General features: G+C 38.9%; 1 long non-coding RNA gene across 1 annotated transcript in view; it reads left to right on the top strand.

The window, feature by feature from the left end:
* Positions 1-10,383, top strand: part of LOC124221701 (uncharacterized) — a 30,890-nt gene extending 20,507 nt beyond the window's left edge. The window contains exons 2-10 of the long non-coding RNA XR_006883856.2: positions 5,188-5,291; positions 5,984-6,117; positions 6,349-6,482; positions 6,727-6,857; positions 7,100-7,215; positions 7,488-7,613; positions 7,889-8,022; positions 8,778-8,851; positions 9,289-10,383. This is a non-coding gene — a long non-coding RNA (uncharacterized lncRNA). The remainder of the gene's footprint in view (positions 1-5,187; positions 5,292-5,983; positions 6,118-6,348; positions 6,483-6,726; positions 6,858-7,099; positions 7,216-7,487; positions 7,614-7,888; positions 8,023-8,777; positions 8,852-9,288) is intronic.
* The last annotated feature ends 3,055 nt before the right edge of the window (positions 10,384-13,438 follow it).

The following is a 13,438-nucleotide window of genomic DNA, read 5'->3' on the forward strand; positions in this document are numbered from 1 at the left end:
ATTTACTCAGAGGAATGACGTAAGCAGTTTTCCAAATGGTCGGGAACAAACAGGAGGACATCGATGCTTTGAAAAGGTCAGTGAGGCGCGGTACTGGGTATTGACAGAAGATCCCTTATATGGATCAGCTTGATGCCGTCAGGGCTTTAGCAACGCGAACTTGTGAGAAAGGATGTCAAGATTTTCAATACCTGCTGATCCGTGACATGAGAAAACGCAAAATTAGAATTTACAATTGCTTGCTGAGTCAAGATAAATGCTAGTTCTGACGCTGAGCAGGGAGAGTGGGCACTTGTCACCGAAGAATAATGGGTGTTCAATTGATCTGCCGAACAATGGTGGAGCGGAGATGACGATTCCGTATTTTTGGCAATGAGACCCTGACGTCTAAGTTCCGCCCAGATGCTATTTGGACTGGTAAGTTTGGCTAGCCGCTCCTTAAAGTAGAGATTTTTCGCACGTTTTATATCACGCTTGACCTCTCTCCGAATAATTAGAAACTGACTGAAAAGTTCATTGGAGTTAAGACGCTTGGCAGCTGCGTAGGTTTTGTTCTGCAGTTTGATGCTACATTTGAGCTCTGGTGTAAGCCAGCCAGCAGGAGGTTTTCCTACTTCACGTGTGATTAGTGGAGCCTGATTATCAAGCGCAGTCACTATAGAGTGACACAGCATCTCTGTATAGAGATCAAGATCTGGGTTTGCACTTATATGCTCTAGTGCATTGTTTAGAATTGAGAGAAAGCTAATCCGAAGGGCATTGACATCACACCCTCGAAAATCGCGATATATTTTGACACTCTTGGCGAAGGTCTTGATTGGCAACCTATATTCTAGTCGAGTAGTTTGTGACCCGCTATAAACGGAGATGAGGACTTATCATGTGAAAGTAGTTTCTCAGTTGAGTCCAATATGACGACATCTAGCCATGACTCCGAGTGGGCCGTATGATGTGAGCTTCCATGGGGAACAAGAAAGAGCGAATGACTATAAATAAGATCTCGCAGATAATCTGCCTCAAAGTTCTGTCGGTTTAGATCACAATTTAAATCTCCAATGATTATGACATTAGTATAATTATGAAAGAATTTGTCGAACTCCACTAGAAAGGCGTCTAATAAAACGCTCTTTGGCCTACGATAGATGACGACAACTAATATTTTATCATTCTGAACTATCAGCTCAAGTATTAGGAATTCTAGAGAATTTGTAAACAGAGATGGAGATGAATCTAAAGTCTTGCATGTTATGGATTTGTGGACATACACGCTCACTCCTCCTCCTATTTTACCGAGTCTGTCATTCCGCAAGAAGCAATAATCGCTAATGGTCACCACATCACTAGCAATGTCCGTGTGTAGCCATGTTTCAGTGACAGAAATTACATGGAAGAATTTCTTGGAGAAGTGCGATCTTATCTGATCGATGTGGGCCGGTAAGGAGTTCGCATTGAAGCTGGCAATCCTCATATTGCGATGGTTTAGGCCAGCTGAACCGCCCGAAGAGTTTGCACCGTCAAAAGCAGCTCCTGCAGACCCCGCAATAGTCTCCTCTGTCAGCAAATCACCTAGGTGGCGTCAATCTCTCGGAACAGGAACCAATAAATCTAGATCGGCCTCCGAGTTGATAATGAGTTTATCTGCCCCTTCGCTCTTCTTCACGTGGACAATTCCATTTTGGATCCATACAAAACGATAGCCACATTCCTTTGCCCGAGTCTTGACTGTCGCTAAGAATCTCACTAATGAGGGGGGAAGATGTTCGTTGAAGAAAACTGGTGTATGCGGGTGGTTTCCGGCAAGACTGATCTCATCAGCATGGATGGCACCTTTCGCCCGCTTGGCTGACAGAATCTCGTTCCGGCATTGCACAGTCCGCAGACGGAAGAGGATCAGTGAAATAGGTAGAGCGAAATAGGTAGGGCGGGAGGGTGGGAGCGAGATGAACGAACACTCTACGAAAAAACGCCCAACAATAATCGTCATTTCTCATAATCTCCGTAATCAATGTTTTTAATGACGAAAAGAATTTCTAAGCCAGTGTTGAAAAGTTCGCAAATGTAGGAAATAAATCGACGAACATCACTTGCATCGATTTGTTTTTTCTATAATGATGTTGCGGCGTAAAAATTGGACCAAGTATGGCTTCGCATTCTCGAACAACGATGCCTTCCCTTTTAGGTTTATGCGAGCAGAGCTGTTGGAATAATGAGGATAATGAATAAGAAGGCAATCGAACGTGCTCTAATTGCAAAACGAAGGCGTGAAAAATTTTTTATTACGTATATTCAACACGAAAAAAGAGTTTCCTGACAAATAATCATCAAAAAATTATTCTGCTAACGAGTATAACGGCACGGCGATTACTTTGAGCTTGGTGTGATAAAATTTTGATGACGCAGAACAGTGTGCTTGGTGGGATACATTTTCATTCTATCAGTCACGAAATAATATGCAATGCAACGGTGATAAGACGATAAGATTGCAAGCGTATTAAAATATCAATTATTATTAGTTTTCATACGAACGACTGGAACGAAGACTACGCTGATACAGGAAACAGAATTAAAGCTGCAAAAGCATGCCATCCAAAAAGTAGTTTTATCACATCGACTAGACCTCGATATCTAATTGTGAATATATTCAGAGCGCGGTGACAAAAATATTCTAATTCTTAAACGAATGTCTGGGGAAAATTCTACAGCTTCCTCGCATCGTAGTTTTGATAAAGTGATGAACCTCATTGCCATTATAACGATTTTATTTTTTCTACAAGCTATGCAAGAAAATAAGAAAAAGATATGTACACAGAAAATCAGAGACCCAGAGAAAAGGAGTTTGTTGTACAACTTTTGATACTGCGAATTCTTTATTTTACTTCTCCACTCTTTCTGGAATAAGTTATTCAAAGGTTACAGTAAAAAAGCACAATTGTCGTCACAGGCTTACCAACTTAGGCTGATAGTTTAAAAATAACAAAACACCTAATAAATAAGAAATAACATAAAGATGCATGATTAAAAAGATAAAAACTAGACGTGAGGAAAAAATTATCCGTAAGATAAAATTGAGACGAGAGAGGAGTTTTTCGGCGGACGTATAAAGATGTAGGTACAGAAGACAGTGACGATATTGAAAATGAATAAAATAGATAGTGATTGAAGTCTTTCTATGCTCGGTTGTATATTTAGTTAAAATTTGTACCTGGCCAGGGTTTCGCTTCAAATCATTATTGTCACATGTCTTATCCTATCGAGCTAACAATAAGTAGATCTACTAACTCTTTCGACCCAAACTCGTCACTCTCTCTTCCTCCCTGTCTCTTCTCCGTTATCCTATACAATCCGTCATAACATTAGTTGAGAAAAACATGTCCATTTTTCCGTAAAGTGGTCGTATGGAAGAAAATTCAGAGTGACTGTAATACATCACGGATGCGCTAATTTTGATCTACATGAAACGGATGCTCCGTATATGAGACAGTATTTAACGCAGTGCAGTGTCCTGATTTAAAGACCTGAAAAGGTGGTTGTCGGAGATTTTTTTTTTTTTGATAGGGAGAGATAGAACGAAACTTCTTAAAATTTCAAAGGTATTTTAACACACATTTGAAAGGTATGAGCAAAAATTTTTATGATCCAACTGTTGCAGAACGGCAGCGTTATTAGCTGACCCGTTAACTGAAGAATATATCTTTAGTCGATGGCTGACCATCGAAGGGCCTAGCCGCTTGAGTCTGGAATCAGCAGAAGAGATAAAGTGTGTATTTCTTGTATGAAATGTGAAAACTAAAATCATTATACATCATATCATATCATCATACATCATACATCATCATACATCACATCATACATCATCATACACAGTATTAAAGTTCAAAACTAATGTTTGGATGTTCAGAAAGTGACGTCACCCAAAATTTTTTTTCTCTTGACGTCTTCGATCTATATAGACGAGAATCAGCTAGCCGAATTCCTCAGTCCGGAAACAACCGCTCTGTAGAAAGGTTGGATGAGAATCGCGCTCCGCAAATTTCGAGTACCGGTTTCTGTACCTCGTGGTTCCTGCGCACCAGGTCTGCTACCCGGTGAAACTTGACTTCCAGGACAAGTGCTCCGTAGTTCTTGCGCTCCAGATCAGCTACCTGGTGGAACTCGACTTCCAGAACAAGTGCTCCGTAGTTTTTGCGCTCCAGATCTGCTACTTAATGAAACTCGACTTCCTGGGCAAGTGCTCCATGGTTCTTGCGGTCCAGGTTCGCTACCTCGTGAAACTCGACTTCCTGGGCAAGTGCTCCATGGTTCTTGCGGTCCAGGTTCGCTACCTCGTGAAACTCGACTTCCAGGTTGAGCGCTCCGTAGATCTGGATGTCCAGGTCCTTGACCTGATGACTTTTGACCTTCCGGACTAATTTTCAAGTTCGCAAGTTTGATTATTGAAAACGTTATGTTTTGTACTATCAAACCAATATGCATGCTTTAGATAACATTTTGAATCGGAAAAAAACCGAACGACCAGGATAAACAAATTGCAATTGGTGAGTGGATGGCATTGTATACATAGGGATACATGACAATAACTTCGTTCAATTAGAGCTAAGTTTGCTGTGCGTAGTGTTTCAAATCTGTCAGCACTTAGCTGATTGTTCTGTAGTATTTTTTGATGAAATTTAGTGTCATAAAACCGTAATTATACTTACATGGATGTGTAAACGTGATTTGTAGTATTATGTAGAAAAAATCTTACAGGCAGATTCGGTTTGCGTCACATGCACAAAGGCAGTGTTCATTATGTATACAGTGGAGCAAATACCAGAATTTTTTAGGAAGTATCGTGCCTCAGTCTCCCCCACAACTATGTCATCTGGTAAAACACTGACATCGAGTAAGCGAGCGCACGAGCACAAAAACCAGTTACAAAAGGCATTGGACCCCGAGCGAGCTTTAGGGAGCAAGTATCTTAAAACTAGTTATTTTTAATTTGGGCACCATTCTATTATCGATGGACTAAAATAACTCAAAAAACCGTGATATATTAACTGTCGAGCTCAAACGTAGAAAGTAACGATTTTTACCAAGAAAATTGTGAACAAAAATGAATGTGATTTAACGTTTTTTTTATGAATCTTTTGACTCATCGATGAGAAAAATATATGTCAATACAAAGTAATTTTAGTTTTTACATTTCAGACAAGGATTACGCACTTCATCTTTCCTGCCAATTCGAGATTCCAGCGGTGAGGCGCTGCAATGGCCTGCTAATAACTTCGCCATTTAGCGACACTTGATGATAGGTAAATTTTTCTGTTACTGTCCAAATGTGAGTTAAGATACGCTCGAAATTTTGAGAAGCTTCGTTAGTAATCTCCCATTCAAAACAAAAACAGCCGACAATCGACACATTCCTTAAAAATTATCGTATTTCATTAATTGGAAAAAAAAAAATATGTGTACTTTTCCCGTTTTTTCATATGAGAGCATTTAAAGAACCCGGTTTCCACTTTGAACAGACATGAAAGATATTTTTTCTCCATCATCTAATATAATTAGTGACCTGTTTTCGGTGTTACTTGAATATTTGACTGCATGATTATTGATTGCTTTCAGTTTTTAACCATTTGTATACGATAATAGTACGAAATAAATGATGATAATCGACTATTTTCATGTTAACCAGTAACAAAAAGCTATGTTTCTATTTCTGCACGGTGAGTACAACATTTCTCTAATATCTAATGGCAATTGTAATTATATTTTATCTGAAATTTTTCAAACTTGTCACGTTTACAATGAATTATTTCAATTCATTTTTCGCGTAAGCCCAAATTCAGTAGCTATGAATGCGCTAATAAAATTTCTATATGATTTTTTATAATTTTCTCATAATCTTCTGGGTAAAATGTGTCAATAAAAAAAATTATATTAACCTTTACACGATATTTTTGATGTGTTCTAATTTTTTTGAAAATATTAATTATCATTCCAGGTATAACCAGAGGTGGTTAGCGGTGGTCATTGCAGGTGGTTGACGGTGGTTGGAGGTGGTCGCAGGTGGACGAGGAGAAAGACGAAGAAGTCGAGGAGAACAAGGTGGACGATGAGGACGAGGATTTGTGGTCGGTGAGTAAAACCTTTTTATAATATTTGATGACATTTTTAATTATATTTCATCTCAAATATTTCAAATTTGTCATGTTTACAATAAATTATTTGAATTTATTTTTCGCGCGAACACATATTCAGTAGCTTCAAATGCGCTGATAAAATTCATTACATATTAAATAATTATATTAATCCGTAGACAATAATTTTGATGTGTTTTTATACTGAAAATATTTATTACTATTCCAGGTATAACCAGAAGTGGTTATTGGTGGTTGTTGGAGGTAGTTGGCGGTGGCCGGAGGTGGTCGTAGGTAAGCGAGGGGGAGGACGAGGAAGACGAGGAAAATAAGGTGGACAAGGAGGACGAGGATTTGTGCAGGGTGAGTAAAACACTTTTATAATATTTAATGGCAATTGTATTTATATTTTATCTGAAATATTTCAAACTAGTCATGGTTACATAAAATTATTTCAATTCATTTTCTGCGCAAGTCCAAATTCAGGAGCTATTATTGCGCCAATCAAATTTGTTGTATTGTTAATTACTTAATTAATTAATTACATAAATCCTTACACAATATTTTTGATGTGTTTTCATATTGAAAATATTTATTACCATTCCAGGTATAACCCGACGTGGTTATCGGTGGTTGTTGGGGGTGGTTGGCGGTGGTTGGTGGTGGTCGGAGGTAGACGAGGTGAGGGACGAAGAAGACGAGAACAATATGGACGAGGAGGGCAAAGATTAGTGCTCGGTGAGTTCAACATTATTGTAATATTTAATGGCAATTGTAGTTATATTTGATCTAAAATTTTTCAAATTGTCACGTTTACAATAAATTATTTCAATTCATTCTCCGCGCAAGTACAAATTCAGGAGCTACGAATGCGCCAATCGAATTTGTTATATTGTTAATCAATTAATTAAATAATTACATTAATCCTTACACAATATTTTTGATGTGTTCTTATGCTGAAAATATTTTCACTATTCAAGGTATAACCCGAGGTGGTTCGAGGTGGTTGTTGGAGGTGGTTGGCGGTGGTTGGAGGTGGTTGCAGCTGATCAGGGAGGAGGACGAAGAAGACGAGGAGAACGAGGATTTCTACATGGTGAGTAAAATATTTTTATAACATTAAATGGCAATTGTCATTATATTTTATCTACAATTTTTCGATCTTGTCACGTTTACAATTAATTATTTCAATTCATTTTTCGCTCATGCCCAAATTTAGTGGCTATCAGTGCGTTAGTAAAATTTCTATAATTTTCCATAATTTTCTCATAATCTTCTTAATGAAATTTGTCAATACTAATATTATAACAATCCATACACAATATTTTTTATGTGTTCTAATATTTGAAATATTTATTACTATCCCAGGTGTAAGCCGAGGTGGTTATCGGTGGTTGTTGGAGGTGGTTGGCGGTGGTTGGAGGTGGTCGGAGGTGGTCGGAGGTGGACGAGGAGGAGGACGAGGAAGATGAGGAGAACGAGGATTTCTGCATGGTGAGTAAAATATTTTTATAACATTAAATGGCAATTGTCATTATATTTTATCTACGATTTTTTAATCTTGTCACGTTTACAATTAATTATTATTTCAATTCATTTTTCGCGCATGCCCAAATTCAGTAGCTATCAGTGGGCTAGTAAAATTTCTATAATTTTTCATAATTTTCTCATAATCTTCTTAATGAAATTTGTCAATACAAAAATTATAAGAATCCTTACACAATATTTTTCATGTTTTCTAATACTTAAAATAATTATTGCTAATCTAGGTATAACCCAAGGTGGTTATCGATGGTTACTGGAGGTGGTTGGCGGTGGCTGGAGGTGTTCGGAGGTGGACGAGGAGGAGAACGAGGAAGACGAGGAAACCAAGGTGGACGAGGATGATGAGGATTTGTGCACTGTGAGTATAACATTCTTAAATAACGAATAGAGTAGGAGTAGAAGTGGGAATAGGAGTAGGATCACGAGTAGAAGTGGGAATAAGAGTAGGATCAGGAGAAGGTTCACAAGTAGGAGTAGGAATAGGATTAGGATCAGGAGTAGGAGTAGGAGTAGGATCAGGGGTAGGAGTAGGAGTACGAAAGGACTAGGATCAGGGGTAGGAGTAGGAGTAGGAGTAGAAGTTGGAGTTGGAGTGGAAAGGTGAGTGGAGGGGAGGGAGGAAAGGGAGACGCAACTCCCAAGCTAGGAATGAGCGCACGCGCGCTGAGGAGCCGGGAGTCCCTCCGAAGTTATGCTTCGGTGGTTCCGGGGAGTCTCTCATCCCGTACCAGAGTGGCCGATGGGTTTTTAGTGGGGGCGGGTCCCACACTACCCTGTGTTTCTTGCGTGAAACAGAGGGTGTGCATAAGGCATTTTCCCATCGAGAGACAAAAAAAAAAAAGGATAGGATAGGGTAGGGTCCACTCTCCTCCCCGCCCCGCCCACCCCCCTCCCCGCCCCACCTCTCCCCCCTCCCCACACCCCGCCAAAATATCTCAAACTTGTCAAGTTTACAATAAATTGTTTCAATTCATTTTTCACGCAAGCACATATTCAATAGCTATAAACGCGCTAATGAAATTTATTACATATTGATTAAATAATTATTTATAACAATCCTTACATAATATTTTTGATGTGTTCTTAGTCTGAGAATATTTATTACTATTCCAGGTATAACCCGAGGTGGTTGGCGGTGGTTGGCGGTGGTCGAGCTGGACGAGTTGGAGGACGAGGATTCGTGCTCGGTGAGTTTAACATTTTGACAATATTTGATGAAGTAGAATCAGCATCAGGAGTAGGATCAGGGGAAGATGTAGAAATAGGAGTAGAAGTAGGAGTAGTGGTAGGAATAGGACTTGGAGTAAGAATATGAGTAGAAGTAGGAATAGTAGGAGTTGGAGTGGGATTAGGAGTAGGAGTAGTCGGAGTAGGAATAGGAGTAGGAGTAGGAGCAGAAGTAGGTAGGGCGGGGTGGGTCGTGAGAGGGGAGGGGAGGGGTGGGAAGGGGATATTATCATATCAAGTTATCAGTAATAAGCAATAGCGGGTAAAATATTAGCTTACTTTTGTAAGTATTGATGAATATAGCCTCTATGAATATTCATTGTTGATATATAAGGTCTGGCAACGTACCTACTTTCTGTAAGAGATGTTGAAGGTTTTCAACATAATTATGTTTCAGTTCTGTGCCCCACCTAGTGATCCACTAGTACATATCCTCCGACGTGACATCGCTGTACTACGTATAAAGAAGAAAAGATTTACTAAGATGCAAATTGCTCCTCTCTTCTTGCCATTGAGCTTTCAGCCATTGTTGCGCTGTGTGTTTAAAATTTAGGACAGTATATAATATAGAATAACAGGTACAGCTACGAATATAGCACTACAATAAATCTTATAGAAATGAGCTCTCATTGAGATTTCTCTGTATTTATAACTCGACGCGAGAAGGCAAAAATCAATGTAATGCCATCTGTAAGGTAATTGGACTCGTATTTGCACTACGAGAACTCGTTGGGCATTTTGCGGTGAAGTTTGAAAAATTGTTGTACAAGAAATTAAATAACTATGAAAATGGATAAAAAATATTATTTCTAATTGTGAATGTAGCTAATACAGCTTTAACCGTATATTGATTATGTTAATGATCTATTGTTACAAGATCGGAATTAGATGAGCTCTCTAAATACTTTTTTCTAGTCTATTAATTTATATCATGTATATGTAAATGTATATTTCTTCAGTTTATACAATCACTGCACCAGGATTACCCTTGCCACGTTTTATGGTGCGCTTGTGTAATTTGTATATTATTAACCTTACGTTTTACTCTATTTGCGACAAGTTGTGAGTGTTTCTGATTTCTTGGCAATCATTTATCTACATGTATGTGTATATATGTATATGTATACTTATGCATGTGTATATACATATATACACATGTTTAAAACTAGATTTTTACAATAAACACAGAGGTTTTAGTATTTTCACATACGGATTTCTGTGTATAGGTATACTTGAACTAAAATATCCTTATCTCTAATACGGAGTTCTTCGTAATTCGCATTTGTTCATGTAACCCAATGTCCTACATACGATGGCAAAAATCGAGATCCAACTCAACTGAGTCTCAAAGCCCTGTTGACATAAAAGCAGCTATTTGATAGAAATTATAGTTTATAGTTTACACAGCCCTTTGCATGATATTTCATTATAAATACATATGTTTCAATGTACTTAGGAATAATGTATCAAATATACAGAGGTCATGTGCAAATAATAAATGAATTCGACCGCAGTTTGATGTATTCATTAGAGCTTTAACAATAAATTTAAGCTTTGTTACTTCTTTTATTTTATTATGGATAATCAAAAACATTTCCGACTATTCGTGCTGTGGAAGCATGAGGATTAAACCAAATGTAGCAAAAGATTAGAAACAGTGTATGTAGAATACGGGTATTTTTCTAATAATGCAAACACGTGCCGCTAGCTTAGTTTTGACATATCTAGAATACCACGCCTTGCGAATTAGCTTTCCAGACAGAGATGAATGATGAATTTGAAGGACTGCATTATCGTTGTTGAATACTCTATGCCTCGTGGGAAACGAAAATCTTTAACGATAAAATTGATGCACCGGATCATCGTCGACTTTAACTTTTGAAATGTCCTACCATTTTCGAACACCTACTACCTCCCCCTGCCACCTCTGACCATCAATGGCCACTTTCGACCACCCCCTATCACCTTCTGCCAGCGCCGACCACCTCCTACCATTTCCGAACACCTCCACCCATCCTATTTACCTATATTACTAGATTAGCTATGATATGAAAAGAGAAGAATTATTCATTTCGAAATGGGATTCTATTCGACGCGCGCACGACGTATTTCATAACATTGATATTCCGATGTATTCCATAACATAAATATTCATAAATATTCCAACAACTTTTCATTTGCTTTCTCGATCTTGGATTTTCGTAGGCATAGAATCGAAACGCTGTTTTAGCTAGTCGCAAGTGAAGTATCTACGTTGGGTAGAGAAGCTGAATAGTTTTTCGAAAAGTGTTTGAATGGAAAAAAATTCAGAGTAACTGTAATACATCACGGATGCGCCAATTTTGATTAAGATGAAATGGATTCTCCGTACATGAGACAGTATTTAACGCAGCGTAGTGATTTAAAGACCTAAGAAGGTGACAGGAAGAGAAGGAACGAGGCTTCTTAACACTTCGAGTGTATTTTAACACACATTTGAAATGTACGAGCAAAATTTTTCATCATCCAACTGTCGCAGAACGGCAGCGTTATCAGCTGAGCCGTTAACTGAAGGATATATCTTCAGTCAACGGCTGACCATCGAAGGGCCTAGCCGCTTGAGTCTGGAATCGGCAGGAGAGATAAAGTGCGTATTTCTTGTATGAAATGTGAAAACTAAAATCATTATACATCATATTATATCATCGTACATCATACATCATACATCATACATCATATCATATCATCACACATCATACATCATACATCATACATCATCATACATAGTATCAAAGTTCGAAACCAAATTTCGGATGTCGGATGTCCAGAAAGTGACGTCACCAATTCAAAATCAGCTAGACGAATTCCTCAGTCTGGAAACAACCGCGCAGTAGAGCGGACGGATGAGAGTCGCGCTCCGCAAATTTCGAGTACGGGTTCTCAACCTCTCGGATCCCGCGCTTCGGGTCCGCTACGTATTTCGAGTACCGGGTTCTCAACCTCCCGGATCTACAATAAATTATTTCAATTCGTTTTTCGCGCAAGCCGAAATTCAGTAGCTGTCAGTCCGCTAATAAAATTTCTCGACTTCCAGGATAAGCGCTCCGTGGTTCCTGGTTCACGTTTACAATAAATTATTTCAATTCGTTTTTCGCGCAAGCCGAAATTCAGTAGCTGTCAGTCCGCTAATAAAATTTCTCGACTTCCAGGATAAGCGCTCCGTGGTTCCTGGTTCACGTTTACAATAAATTATTTCAATTCGTTTTTCGCGCAAGCCGAAATTCAGTAGCTGTCAGTCCGCTAATAAAATTTCTCGACTTCCAGGATAAGCGCTCCGTGGTTCCTGGTTCACGTTTACAATAAATTATTTCAATTCGTTTTTCGCGCAAGCCGAAATTCAGTAGCTGTCAGTCCGCTAATAAAATTTCTCGACTTCCAGGATAAGCGCTCCGTGGTTCCTGGTTCACGTTTACAATAAATTATTTCAATTCGTTTTTCGCGCAAGCCGAAATTCAGTAGCTGTCAGTCCGCTAATAAAATTTCTCGACTTCCAGGATAAGCGCTCCGTGGTTCCTGGTTCACGTTTACAATAAATTATTTCAATTCGTTTTTCGCGCAAGCCGAAATTCAGTAGCTGTCAGTCCGCTAATAAAATTTCTCGACTTCCAGGATAAGCGCTCCGTGGTTCCTGGTTCACGTTTACAATAAATTATTTCAATTCGTTTTTCGCGCAAGCCGAAATTCAGTAGCTGTCAGTCCGCTAATAAAATTTCTCGACTTCCAGGATAAGCGCTCCGTGGTTCCTGGTTCACGTTTACAATAAATTATTTCAATTCGTTTTTCGCGCAAGCCGAAATTCAGTAGCTGTCAGTCCGCTAATAAAATTTCTCGACTTCCAGGATAAGCGCTCCGTGGTTCCTGGTTCACGTTTACAATAAATTATTTCAATTCGTTTTTCGCGCAAGCCGAAATTCAGTAGCTGTCAGTCCGCTAATAAAATTTCTCGACTTCCAGGATAAGCGCTCCGTGGTTCCTGGTTCACGTTTACAATAAATTATTTCAATTCGTTTTTCGCGCAAGCCGAAATTCAGTAGCTGTCAGTCCGCTAATAAAATTTCTCGACTTCCAGGATAAGCGCTCCGTGGTTCCTGGTTCACGTTTACAATAAATTATTTCAATTCGTTTTTCGCGCAAGCCGAAATTCAGTAGCTGTCAGTCCGCTAATAAAATTTCTCGACTTCCAGGATAAGCGCTCCGTGGTTCCTGGTTCACGTTTACAATAAATTATTTCAATTCGTTTTTCGCGCAAGCCGAAATTCAGTAGCTGTCAGTCCGCTAATAAAATTTCTCGACTTCCAGGATAAGCGCTCCGTGGTTCCTGGTTCACGTTTACAATAAATTATTTCAATTCGTTTTTCGCGCAAGCCGAAATTCAGTAGCTGTCAGTCCGCTAATAAAATTTCTCGACTTCCAGGATAAGCGCTCCGTGGTTCCTGTTTCACGTTTACAATAAATTATTTCAATTCGTTTTTCGCGCAAGCCGAAATTCAGTAGCTGTCAGTCCGCTA

This window comes from Neodiprion pinetum, chromosome 1 (genome assembly GCF_021155775.2).
Source record: "Neodiprion pinetum isolate iyNeoPine1 chromosome 1, iyNeoPine1.2, whole genome shotgun sequence".
NCBI lineage: Eukaryota > Metazoa > Arthropoda > Insecta > Hymenoptera > Diprionidae > Neodiprion > Neodiprion pinetum.